This window comes from Protopterus annectens, chromosome 16.part0 (assembly GCF_019279795.1).
Source record: "Protopterus annectens isolate FY-2018-M chromosome 16.part0, PAN1.0, whole genome shotgun sequence".
NCBI lineage: Eukaryota > Metazoa > Chordata > Ceratodontiformes > Protopteridae > Protopterus > Protopterus annectens.
The window spans coordinates 406,636,222-406,650,843 of record NC_056750.1 but is presented as its reverse complement, the minus strand read 5'-3'; positions in this window follow the sequence as shown (position 1 = coordinate 406,650,843).

The window sequence follows — 14,622 nt, the reverse complement described above, 5'->3', positions numbered from 1 at the left end:
ACAGACTTCAAATCATGCAGAACAGCCATAGCCACACAAACCCTGTTAAACCAACATTGTTTCAAATGTAGAACAACAATATTTACATTCTGTCCCCATGTCTGGAACATCCCCCTCCTGTTTGTTGGCCTCTCTCCACAGTGTTTGTTGTAAGAGGTATTTCCAACTATCCTCTGTGATACTGTTTGTCAGACACCCACATGAAGTCCTGCTCACAGTGAAGGAAAAGGGCCAACACCCGCATGAAGTACTTAGTTATGCGAGTGTGTTTCCATGCAATTGGCTATAGGAATGATACCACAGCTGTTCCACATGCAATTAGCAAGTGGGAGACTCCAATTTGTGCACAGGCCATCAGCTGATCATGAGCATTACCTACAAATGTCAAGCTACTGCCTATGCAAAACAGATGTATTTTTCCACATCTACCAGATAGGGAGAGAGAGAAAGAGAGAGAGAGAGAGAGATAGAGAGAGAGAGAGAAACAACTTCTACAGTGTTTGAAAACTGTTGGCCTTGTAATGTGGACATTGGGACATATAGGTCCACAGTATAATAATGTCACAAAACCCACACTGCAATGGATCCTGTCATTACACAATCACCCCAATACCCACACAGGATACTGATGACACACACACAAACACACTTACCAGTACTAAGTTTCAAACCCCTACCTGGCTATGTATTGCTATTACAGTGTTATGCAGTTATTGTACGCACCATGGAGCTTACATGTTGGAGAGCTGTCCAAAGGTAGCTTTGAAGGTGAGTGACATCAGCAGCAGTGCTAAAGGAAGGGTAAGGGAAGTGTAGTAAGTGTGAATGTCCACAAAATCATGTGTCAACAAAGACACACACACACACTCTCACACAGACACATACATTATCACAGTTACCAAGACCAGGATTAGAACTCCTACCTAACTAGTTTGCTACACTACAGTATTACGTAATTATCACAAGTGCCACAGAGCTTATAGGGTTGAAACATGGCCAAAGGGGTTTTTCAAGGTGACTGACATCAGCAGGTATGCTAAAGTTGGGCAATGGGAGGTGTAGTGAGTGTGAATGGCCTCACAATCATTCATCTCCACACACACACACACACACACACACACACACACACACACACACACACACACACACACACACACTTGCCAGTACTGAGGTCCATAGGTTCATTGCATCACATGTGTGTAGTAGGTGAATGGGCCTGAAGGCTCTACAAGGCTAGGCCAAGGGAATACCTTGGCATCAGGCCACATGACAGTAGTCTCCAGTGTGACTCGGATGTAGTCCCTGGAGTGGTCCCCAGTGGTGGGTATTGTATTCACCATCCACTCATCTGGGTTACTATTGTGGGTGGCCAATGATGTGCACTGCTTCCCATGTATGTGATCTATATTCTATAACATGGACAGTGTCTGGGTTGTGCACATGTCCCACATGTATGTTCTTTGACATGTGGAAGTGTACTTGAGGTCTCTGGGGCATGTTGTGTGGACAGATTGTTATCTTCTGACGTAGCATTCTTGACTTCATTTGGTGAAACCTGGCTATGTAACTGAGTTCATGCTTACACTTACATTGACAGCATGATACTGGTACTCAGTGGAGTTAGTGGCATCTGTCCATACAGGGCATGTGTATAAGGCATGGTATTCCCTTTGTTGGGTACGTTTGCAGACTCTACAGTTGTTGCAGGCATCCAGTGGGGAACATGGCAAAAGGGCCACTGTACACATTTATTTGGCTACTGAGGGGATGGAACCGGGTGCCATGTCCTTTTACTTGCTGGATAACACACAGTCAGTCAGGAGATGTAATGCATCAAAGTACTTTCTGATGTCAGTGGCACTGTTATGGTCAACAGGCATGTATTCCACTGCAATCACACCATGGTTACTATCTGTAAGGCAATATGCAGGAACTACCAATATAGTGGCTGTTGCCTAGCCAAGTGTGTTTGTGTATGATACGTGGGTGGAGAGTGTTCTCTGAGTAATAGAAGGGTTGCCTATATTGTTCACCAATCCATACTGTCACGTGTATGGCTGTGGATTGTCTACACCAACCTCTCCGGTGTTTGACATCTGTTGGCCTTGTAATGTGGACATTGTGACATATACTCGGTCCTCAACATAATAATTTAGCAAAACCTGCCCCACAATGGATCCTGTTATTACACAATCACAGAAGCCCCCACACAGGATACTGACAGACATACACACACACACACACACACACACACACACACACACACACACACACACACACACACACACACACACACACACTTGCCAGTACTGAGATTCAAACCCCTACCTAGCTATGTATTGCTAATACAGTGTACTGCATTTATTGCATGCATCACGGAGCTTATAGGATGGATGTTGTCCCAAGGTACTTCTAAGATGAGGAACATCACCAGCCCTTGTAAATATTGGCGTTGGGTGATGTAGTGGGTGAGAGATCCCAAAAATAATTTTAGCCTACACACACACATTTACATTTGCCCAGGGTGAGGTTCAAACCTCTATCTAACAATCTTTTTAGACCATTATGTTACACATTTACCACATGCACCACTGATCATACATGGTTTAGGGTTGGCAACAGGTAGTTCTAAGGTGGATGATATCTGCAGGACTGCTAAAGTCAGGCATTGAGATGTATACTGGGTGTAAATGGGGCCAAAATCATTGAGGTACAGACATACATATATAGACATATGTACACACTCAAACACTTGCCACATATGAGATTCAAACCCATACTTATGTAGTTACTGCTACTGCATTGTTCCGCATTTATGGCATGCACCATAGAGCTTACATGTTAGACAGCTGTGCCACGGTATCTTTGAAGGTGAGTAACATCAGCAGCAGTGCTAAAGTAGGGGTAAGGGGGAGAGTAGTAAGTGTGAATGTCCATAAAATCAGGTATCATCAAAGACACACACACACACTCTCTCACACAAACACACACAGTTTCACAGTTGCCATGTATGGGATTAGAACTTCTACCTAAATAGTATGCTACACTATAGTATTATACAGTTATCGCAAGCACCACAGAGCTTATATGTTGGAGAGCTCTCCATAGGTATCTTTGAAGGTGACTAACATCAGCAGCAGTGCTAAAGGAGGGGTAAGGGGAGCGTAGTAAGTGTGAATGTCCATAAAATCAGGTATCATCAAAGACACACACACTCTCTCACACAAACACACAGTTTCACAGTTGCCATGTTTGGGATTAGAACTCCTAGCTAAATAGTTTTCTACACTATAGCATTACGCAGTTATCGCAAGTGCCATGGAGCTTATAGGGCTGGCATTTGGCCAAAGGGTTATTTCAAGGTGACTGACATCAGCAGGCATGTAAAGTAGGGAAAAGGGAGGTGTAGTGAGTGCAAATGGCCTCAAAAACATTCATCTCCACACACACAGAGTTTCACAGTTGCCATGTCTAGGATTAGAACTCCTACCTAAATAGTTTTCTACACTACAGTATTACGCATGTATTGCAAATGCCATGCAGCTTATAGGGCTGAGACTTGGCCAGAGGGTTATTTCAAGGTGACTGACAGCAGGAGTGCTAACACGGGCAATGGGAAGTGCAGTGTGTGTGAATGGGCCATAATTCATTCCTCTGGAAACACACATACACTCAGTCACACACAACTGGATGAATACTGATTTGTGCATAGGTTCATAGATTAGTACTAGGCTAACTGCCTTTATGGGCCATTTTAAGCCTAGCCAATTATCCCATGAGAAAATCAAACCCTGAACCTTTGGTTTACAAGGCAAACACCTTAACCTTTATACCAACCCCCCACCCTTACACAGTTATCACACACACCACAGACACCATAAGGCTGAGGGCTACCAAAAGGAATGTCTACAGTGATTGACATGAGCACATCATGTGATTTCAGCCAATTGGATGTGTGGTGGGTGGGACAGGCCTCATAATGGATATCTCTCTGTCACTGTCTGTCTCTCTCTTCCCCACATCTGTGTTTGTGTATGTTTGACATATTATAGTGTGTTGGCCTTGGATATGTGTGAGTATTCCTATCCAATGTGTGTGCAAGGCATGAATGGTGTACAATGTGGTGTGTGTACACAGACATCTGCATCTGATATGTATAGTCCACTGTATTGTCAGACATGGGCTTCATTTCTCTAAGTGTAGGAGCATGCCCAGTATGACTTTCTGTATTGAGTGTGTGTGAATCCATTCCAGGTAGGGTTGTACTCCAGCCCAGGGTTTGTTGTTCTACACCTACAGCTAGCAACCTGTTTCTGCAGTATATCTGTAGATAGGTTGACAATATGGAGTCACAATGGGTGACAGATAGTGGGATACTTTAACTATTGCTATTTGTGCTGCTTGTGTTACATGGTTGGTGTTAGCAGAGATATTCAGACATATGTACTGTTTTACACTGTGATGTTTTATGTCATCAACTACTGACAGATATATTTATTTGCTCACAGTTATTTCCTGGGAAGTACAAGATGAATGAAGCTGTGTCCAGTATTGTGGTCTGCAGCCTACATATTCTTGCACACTCATGCCATTCTGGAGGGGTAGCTGCAGACACTTGCTGATGGGTCTGTGTAAATGGTCCAGCACCTTGGTACTATGGTGGCTGAGGATCCCCTTCTTGTACATATATTGACGTAACAGAATGGGCATATCCTGCTGTGGTCATACCTCTCAGCTGTACAGATTCATCCAGGTTACCCAGAGGCAGGGCTCATATATCTGGCCAGTTCCCCTTCACATTGTGGTTTACAAGCAGGTTTGTAGCCCCCCATTACTGGGTTTGCAGGCAGGGGTAGTATGGGCACACATCAAAGTTTCAGACTTCACACACTCCATGACGTCCATGTTTCTACACCCCCCACTCTGTTATTCTATCCTCTTCCTAACATTATGAGAGCGATATCTGAGAAATATCCCTATAGTTGGCCCTTCATCCCAGTGGTATTTATGGGTTGGTCCACAGTTCTTGAAGTAGGACATGGTGGGCATGCTACTGGGATTTGTCAACATGGCCTTGCATTTCTGTTCTGTTGACTGTGTTATGTTATTAGTTGGGACCCCATGAGATACCATACATTGGCACTACGGGTGAGGCACAGGCCTTTGACAGAGGACTGTAGGCCATTTGGTAGTGATGCAAGCCATCCATAGCAGGCCAGTGCATTCTGTCACTCCTACATTCCCAGGCTGGGAGCCAGTGAATTCCCCTGTAGTGACAGGGTAAGTGTGGGAGATGTTAATGGCATTACTTCCTGTCCATAATAATCCATTGGTCTGAAAGCTGGCAGGGTGCTGCTTACAGCTAGGGACACACCTGCATGGGACACCTCTTCAGCATGCTGCATTCTGTGGGTATTCCCATACAGAAATGGGGGTCATACTGTACTCATTGCCAACAGCAAGGATATGACCTGTGATAAACCTGTGGCTGATGATGGGATGAGCTGAGTGCATGTGTGATATGGAAGCTACTTGCAGCTGACTCAGAGATATACATGGGACATTCCCCTTATGCTGTCTTGTGCAGGGACATAGGCAGTCTCTCATTACTTCATAACTGTGCTTTTTGTGGTTTGCCAGTGATTGGGCAGACTACATTAGTATTCCATACTACACAGACAACTAATGTACTGCTAACCTGTATGTACAATTCCAAAGTTGTGTGCAGCTGACAGTTACATTTTATGTACTCTGTCTAGGGTATTTTCACTTGTGTACTGAGTGTATGTCTGGGCCCACATTCATGGCATGCCCATCTTTCAGACAATGATAGATATTGATCTGGACAGTGAGTATGGACGACTGATGACTTGGGTATTGCTGAGAAGCATTGTGGTTGGCACTGTAGTTGTCAGGACATGGCCCTGTCATCCACAGTACTGCCCATAGGCCACCGAGACACAACCATCCTTGCCTACATGCTGACCACTTCCAGACATTATTGAACACACAACAACCTAACACAATGACCCCCTGCATATTGTACACATGCAACAATCTATCCTGTAGACTGGGCCAGCTCGGGTAATATGTGCTCCACTGTTATTACACCTCACACTTACATGTTACTGCATTTCTACATAGGATTGTGGGGGGGCACACCTGACGACTTTAAACATTTGCTATGACTGTATCAGGGACTCTGTTGGCTTCAGTTTCATTTTGTATTCTGACATATCATGCAGACTGGAGACATATCAGTAGAGTACACATCTTATGGTTTATTGGCCTGCATTTCAGTTTCAGACTTCTTACCCTTCAGAACTAACATACAACTGCCAGACCTGTTGTAGTCTGTCTGTGTAGGACTGGAGGGGGGCTGTTAACCCTTGCCATCAATTGGAGGCCTTAGCCCAGCCTTTCTTTATGGTCATCTACACCTGTCCTGCTGGCTGAGACTAGTGGTGGGTATGTGTGCCTCACTGACATGCATGTGTGTGTCTATGGACACAAATTTTGGTCACCACATGTACTGCAGTGGGATTTGTCACTTTGTCTAGTACTGCCTAGTATGTTGATACCAGTATTTGTTATGGATTTCATAATGCCCATAGAGGTGTCCACTATCTGTTGCCATCCCATTCAGCCACCCGATTCCCTTGCATGCTCACGTTCATACCATAGATACAACTATCAGAACATACTACTCCATTCAGCAATTGATAGGAAGACTGACTTATCTTGTGGCTGTGCCAGTATTGAGGACGGTGCTGGAGGGCTGACTTTGTTGGATGCAGATAGTACACTCCCTATACATGGTAAACCACAGGTAGTGTCATGTTTGGCATCCCTTTTACTGAATGTGCGAGTCAGAGAAAGGTGTCATTCCCTGGGTCCCTACCGTGTCAGTGTATGTGCTATGCATTGCCTCTTTGCCAAGGCCTGGGCATACTGGGCATGCTTCCTTCTGCCTACATGAGCAGGCTCAGGTTGCTCCTATTCCGAATCCCTCTATGCCTGTGATAGCCTTGGCAATGGTGGGGGGCTGTGTGGCCTTTCCCAGTGCTGTTCCTGCTGCAGCTGTTTCCTCAGGATCATATTGTGTAGCATGGCACATACTATGAACATTTGTGTATATGTAGCGGAAGAGTACTTCAAAGCTGCACCAGATATGTCCAGGCAGCAAAACTGTGACTTGAGCATCTCAAACACATGCTCTATTATGATTCTGGTTTGTGCATGTGCCTCATTATGGAGTTCTTGTTCAGGTGTGTTTACATTTCTGATGGGAGTCATTAGCCACGGCTCCAGTGCATAGCCAGCATCCCCCACTAGGTGGCCATGTGGTATGTCCCCACTGGCAAATGACTGGTACAGCTGTGTCATATGCCAGATGTGGCAGTCGAGATAGCTTCCACGGCTGCCAGCACACACATTCAAGATAATGCCCTGGGCATCGCACACGACCTGGCAGTTGGAGGGGAAGCACTTGCGGTTTATGTAGACCCAACCCCACTGATCGGGTGGTGCTTTGATGTGTATGTGCATGCAGTCTATAGCACCCACTACCTCAGGGTATTCTGCTATTTGGTGGAAGAGATGCATATTGCCTCATGGATGTTGAGGAAATATATGTGCTCACCGGCATGTGCTGACATGGCATCCAGGAACTGGTGGAGTACCCTGGATGCTGATGCGTGTGAGATCCCCATGATATCCCCAGTTGCCCCTTGGGAGGTACCTGTGTCTAGTATACTTAAGCCTATACATACCTTGGTATCCATTGGGATGGGTTCCCCTCTGTTGGTTCTGTGTGTGAGGTGTGGCTGGCATAGCTCAACAATTTGCTGTAGAATGTCCCTTTCCAACCTATAGCACTCTACTATCTCCAGCTCATGTACCCCTGTTAGGTTACACTGGGTCTGTACACCCTTCTCCTTCTCCTCTCTGTGGGCTGGTCATCAGCATTCACATCCTCACCACCCACAGCCTCTTGCACATATTGATGTATGAGAGCGACAGCAGCCCCTAACATTTTGTTAGTTTTGTCAGGTAAAATTTCCCCATCTGTGTACACCGGTGGTGTAAAGTTTGTGGGAAAAACCAGACTGGAAGGTGTTTGCATAGTTTATAGTAGTGTGCTAGGCTGTTCCATGTGTAATTGGCTGATTTTGATACATTTCACCTGCCAGCTATGCTAGTTATCCTTGATTGGCTTGCTACTGTTGTTTTCCCTTCCCACTGCCTTCCCATTTAAGTACCGAGGTGCCTCACGCATACCCAGTGCTCAGATGTGAACAGAGCTGCTATTTCCTGTTTTTCTTTTTTTTAAAACCCAGTGTGTGGCATGCACACCCGTTTAGGCAATGTAAACACTGCTAGGCAGCCTCAGACACACCCCCTTTCTTAGCTGTGCTTAGCTATGGGAAAACACGGGTCATAGAGCTCCAATAAGCTTACAGGATGCATGACACTCCCCCTTATGAGGTCATCTACCTCTTATACTTATAAAATGGTGTTGCTGCACCTACACGGTTGGGTGCAAGCCAACATTGAGAGGAAGTCTGTGATTCAGTATCACTCCCCTCATTTGCATAAAACAGAATGCTAATTCATAGTTACCACACTCACACTGAGCCTTCCCCCTTAGCAACCACTATTCCCTGGTACTGTTGTCTTATGCATGCTATTGACTATTATAGCAAAATGCTGATTTGGGTTTAAAAGCTTATTACCAACTTTTTTTCTTATTTTCGGGCCAGTCCCATTTGTGCACCACTGCCCTATGCTTAAATGGCCAAAATTGGCCAAAAAAAAAAAATAAATGTTATTTTTTTATAATTTTGCAACTATTTCTCATGCCAATGGCCACACATTTGTCCATTGGCATGCCTACTACATTGAATGCATGCTATCTTTAGAACTGTCATGCCTCCGTTTTGTAATTCATAGGTTCATAGGTTGATAGGTTGGTACTAGGCTATCAGCCCTAGGGCCTATACAAGCCTAGCCATAACAATTTCCTGGCTATTTCTTCCCACACTATTTACTTCCCTGGACCCCTGTCTAGCAGGGCAACTGACGTGATCCCCGGGGTGAATTTCCTTTTTCCCATCCAATCGTCAAGGTTCCTTTTGAAGAGGGCAAAAGAGGCACTCTGCTTGACATGTATGGGCAATCTATTCCAGAGTCTGGGGAGTCTCTGGGTCAGGAACCTATCCCTCCAGCATGTTTTGTTTATTGTGATGACAAGGTTTAGATCCCTGGAGCGTGTGGCTCTGAGGGATTGGGATTTCTTTAAGTGTAGCATGTCCAACAGCTCTGGGTTTGACATGGCCTTGTATGTTAAGCAGAGATCGTCTCTGAGTAGACGATATGTGACAGAATATAGCTGGAGTTTTTTAAGGTGGTCAGAGTAGGGCAATTTGCAGAAATGTATTTGGTTAGTAACCAAATACATTTCTGCAGGTTATGCTATTCCTGCACAGATGCCTGCCTGCTTCCTGGATCACTAATTCACCTCATTTACATGGTTTTCACCAGCAAATGAGGTAATTAGCATATAGCAGTGGTGTCCATGCAGGAATAGTGTAGGAGCGCTCGTGCACATCCCAGGAACTCATTCCTGGATCGCTTGTTGGCCATATTGCATGCAACAGCTCTTGCAATATTCCTGCACTCCATGCAGAGCTTGCTGAATCCGGGGGAGAATCATTTAATATTTACTAAGTAGTCCTTAGTTTGTGTATATATTTATATACTTTTTTTAGATAATATATGTACACATTTTTTTATAAATATGTTTTTTATAATGCGCCATGGGTGACATGGTCAAACTCAACTGTATGAACATCCCCTAAGCACATAATTATAAGGGACAAAATATGAATCTATTTCTTCATATAAAGGTTTTCAATGTGCCCATTGTTTGTCAGTCATGAAAAAGAATGATTTATTACTTGTGGATGGCATATTCTCTAGTCCAATTCAACTCTTCAGTAGAACACTCACAACTGAACATAACAAGATAAGAGCAGCATCAGTCTGCTTATGGCTTTACACCAACAAATGTACAATTTTGAAAACTGAAACTTCCAACCCTGGGTCTTCCATACAGTTCTTCAGCTGTGAAATAAACATGTGCCTCTCTCAATTAATAATGAATAAATATGCAAATTACTATGATCACGAACCCAGTAGCCACAGTGGCAGAGCCATGATGCTAGTAAGAAACTCCCTAATCTTCAGCAGATTTATAAGGACCATTTTGGCTGCAGGTCCAAATATCTCTTCAACCACACAAAACTATTCTTTGCCATGAGCCTCATAGTTTCTTCTCCTGCACAGAACTAATAGAAAAGTGTCTACAGATATATACAGATGTACAGTGTTAAAAAATAAATAAAAAAAATGTTATGGGTGAATTTAGCTTGACTTTTCTTAGCCTCCCATGCCAAAATCTATATAGGGTAATTTCCACAGTAAATTTAACTCAGCTAATTGAACCTGAGATCAAACATATTGCTCAGCCTCTCAAATACCAATTCATTTTTAGATTCTCTTTCAACTAATATTCTGCATATCTGCATTGATATACCAATCTGCCCAGATGCCCTGTAACCATTGTCTGGTTGTACTAAACTGGCCTTTCAAAGCCAGAAAAGTCTCATCAACTTGGAAATCTTGAAGAACTACATCTGAACCCCTAGAGCATGTCTTTCTCACAGAACTAGAAGCATGAGATATATAATTATGTCTTGCTGCACAGCAACCCTGTAGCGAATGTATACATGTTTCTTAAGATTTTATGTTCTGTCCAAAATAGATAGTTTGTTATTAAGTAAGTAAGGGTTAGAGCACAATAATATCCACGTTTAACTCCTGGCCTTAAGATACTGCCTTTATTTAATACCATCCTCACAAGAGTCACCATCCCTTTTAGCTGCATGTATGTACATATCATGCCTATACCCATAAAAACTGCCCTGATCAGCAACTGATTATTAACCTACCTCAAATATCTGTTCACTTGGTAAAATGCATGAACAATGCTGTGTAACCAACTGCTTGACTACATTAACAAATATGGAGTACTCGACAAGCAGAAATGTTTTCACCATTATTTCAATAAAATAGCAGACACATACCCAATGATTAATTAAAACTGTCCTTATCTTCAGGAAAAGCCAGCACACTTCAAAATTTTTTATAGATCTCATGAGGAGTTTTAAAACCACATACCATGGGTGCTTACGACTCTGAAATCACCTTAAAAATCCACAAAGATTATTCATCTTGCAGATATGTAACCAAAAATATCTCACCATCTTATTCAGTCTTAACTTGGACTTCAGTCATCATGCACAACTGATGTAATAAAGTACTCTGACTTCCAACTACATCACTAATCTCTTCCCATGTGAAGCAAACAAAGCTGCAGGAATTAACAAGCCCATACTCAAATTCAAACATAACCATTCCAGACATATAACTGAATTATCAGCTATGCTTTCCTCATCAGGGCACCTATTTTAATAAATATAATCCCATCAAGGGTCAGAGTGAGAGCTGCTATGGGATTCATGGAGAGCCCCCCCCCCCCAAAAAAAGAAATCTTCACAAAATGTATTCTATGTTTAGTTCATATAATCATCAGAGGAGTTGCAATATGTTGCAGTTGGAAACTAGGAGAGGAAGAATATATGTTTTAGGATATTTATTTCCCCTAAAAGTGACAGAAAAAGTTGATACAAATTATGTAGTCATTAGCTTAATTTTTCTTTATAGTTAATCTGATATAACGGGAAAAATACACAAGACAGAAAAATACAGACACAGAAATGTAAACTTCTTTACGAGCTGAACCTTGGTGACATGACTAGACAGTGGTGTTTGAAATATTGTGTGATGTAACTTAGACTTATTTTATGTTAAACTGCTTGTTCCACTTTATCCAAAATCTGAGATCTATCAGTATTCACAGTGAGGTCACCCATGTAAGAAATTAAAGTCAAAGCTAAACCATGATGCTCTGCTATTCATTTATTAATATCTGCTTTATTCTGTGTAAATTTAATTAATTATATGAGGTGCAGTAATGAAAGTGGCATTAAATTAGGATCTCTGACCTAAGGAAAAACATAACAAAAAGACCTGTTTTGAAGAATCGTTTATTTAGTAACTCCTTAAGTTTTTGAGGTGCCAAAGAAACATCGGTGGAACTTTGCCACCAATTCAAGTCACAGTAACATTTTGTGATGCAACCACCTTCTGAAGGTTGCTTGCATCAATAATTGTTACTGAGTTGTACATTTAAGAATTTCATTTCAAACAAATCTTACTAGAAGGAAGTATGAGTTCCTGTTATGTGATGATAGGCTTGTCCGCTTATTCAAGTGAGGATCGGTCAGCAAGCAGTGCATTCATTAGACAAAAAATTGGCATTACCCCCATGCTTATTTGTTCAAGTCTCAAAATCCCCAGTTGTTAAAATAGACAGCCTCACATTATTATTATTCTGTCAGTCTCCATGTCTTGTAGAATGATTCTTATTACGTAAGTGACATAGTTGTAACAAAGCTTATCCTTACTTACATAGAGTCTGTCAATTAAGAAACCACACATACTTACCAGGGATGTACCTTCAGCAAAATAATTTCATGCGGCCTTTTAGAGATATCTACAAGTAAAGTATTCTGACACAAAATATTTCTTATAGCTTTAAGTATGTCAGATATGTATTTAATGAAATTTAATATTTGCCATGTCAACAATATTAGCAATAATACTTTTGTGTTTTGCCTCCACTAATAACTAAAAAGCCAGTACATATTCTGCTTGTTGTAATAAGGATTGCAGAGTGGTAGAGATATAAGGAAGGACTCTGGTTAATATCACATTGCATTAGATTTCCTTTATGTAGAGGAGACAGCAAACATGCCTAGTCTGACCTTTAAGAGCATTTAACATTCAGTCTCACCCAAGTTCTGCATTCTTTCTTCTTTTTCATTCTTTCATCACTTTCTCCCATGCCTTCATGCATTTGTTTCCTCCACCCATTCTGGTAACGCATTTCATGAGTCCATAACCTTCTACATGAAAAAGTACTTTGGCTGATCCAGTTAATAGTAATTCACACAGTCTGTTGGTTGTGCCTGTCCTCACCTTTCTCTCCTTCCAGTTCAGGATGATGCCATTACATGGTCTTAAGCATTCATATCATGTCCCATTCTTTTGTTCTAATGAGAAGGACTGTAGCTCCTCCATTCTCTGATTATATTCTTTCATCTCTATCCCGACTCCATTTTAAGAACTTTCTTGTGGACTGCTTCCATTAATCTGATGTCCCTTCTTTCCTTGTGTGCTTTCTAGAACATCATCTAAATCTCATGGTGAGGCCAGAATAGGGTCTGGTAGAGCAGAAGCATTATCCCTTTGCTTATAGACTCTGTTTCCTTGAAGAAACACTAAAGCATTCTGCTTGCTGCTTCTAGTCTCCTTCCACTGTACTTCTTGTAGCTCAAACTATGTGTGATCAACACTACCAGATCCTGCTTCAGCTGTTTGTCCATTATTTTCACTCCTCCAGCTGATATTTTAGACTACAGATCCTGTAACGAAGTGCACTATTTTCCATTTGCCTGCACTGAAGCCAATTATGTGCATGTCTTATGTTTTCAGCAAAAAGTGTGATGCTGTACTCTGCTCTCTTAAATATGTCTAACAAACACTCTGAATATAATGGGTCAATAATGGATGTCTGCAATGCTTTATTAATTGTTTTCCTTATTCATGGCATTATCCCCTAACCAAAAACTTCTGTATCATACCGTTCAATCCTGCAGTAATCCAGTTCCTCAGATTGAATTCTCCTTCTAACCACTTCTGTTGTTCTAGCTGCCATTTATACAAGACTGAGCCTAGAGTCTCAGTGAAGTCCAAGAAGACCACCAGCAGCATTATTCCCCCATCCAGGTCTACTGTAACCCAGTTATAAATCTTGATCAGGTTTTGCTGACAACTTCTTCTGGCCAGAAACCCATGTTGGTCATTGTATTAGAGAATGATGCTATCAAAGAAAGCAACCAGTATTTCCCCTTGGGATTCATTTGTTGACTTTGCCTGCCTCAGCTGTTAGTCTATCAGACCTGGAATTCATTAGATTTTACTAGCTCTTCTGTTGTCCAAGGTTAATACACTTCCTGTCTTCCTGTGCTCAGTCACTTTTGCACTGATGAATGATCTGTTGAAGACTTGTCAGGAGATCTGTCAGCACACTGAAAAGACTCACAAAAACCCTTGGGAGCAGTCCATTTTATCCTTCTTTCAAAAGAACAGTTGGTGGTGACCTGTTAACCTTTACTCTGTCTATCTTGGTGTCTGTCCACTTTTCCCATCCCTCTGCCCTCCCTCCCTTCCTCCCAGCAAGGCACCCTCATTGCTTTCTTAACAGAGAGTGAAATTATTCTGTGCCTGTTTTTCACACTGCCTTACATAAACTAAATCCCTCAATTTCTCAGCCTAGAAATGTTTGTCCCTTCTTGTCTTCCTCCATTCCTCTTTTCTATTATATACTTAAAAAAAATTGTTACCCTAATTTTTCTCTTCTTTCAACTCACATTC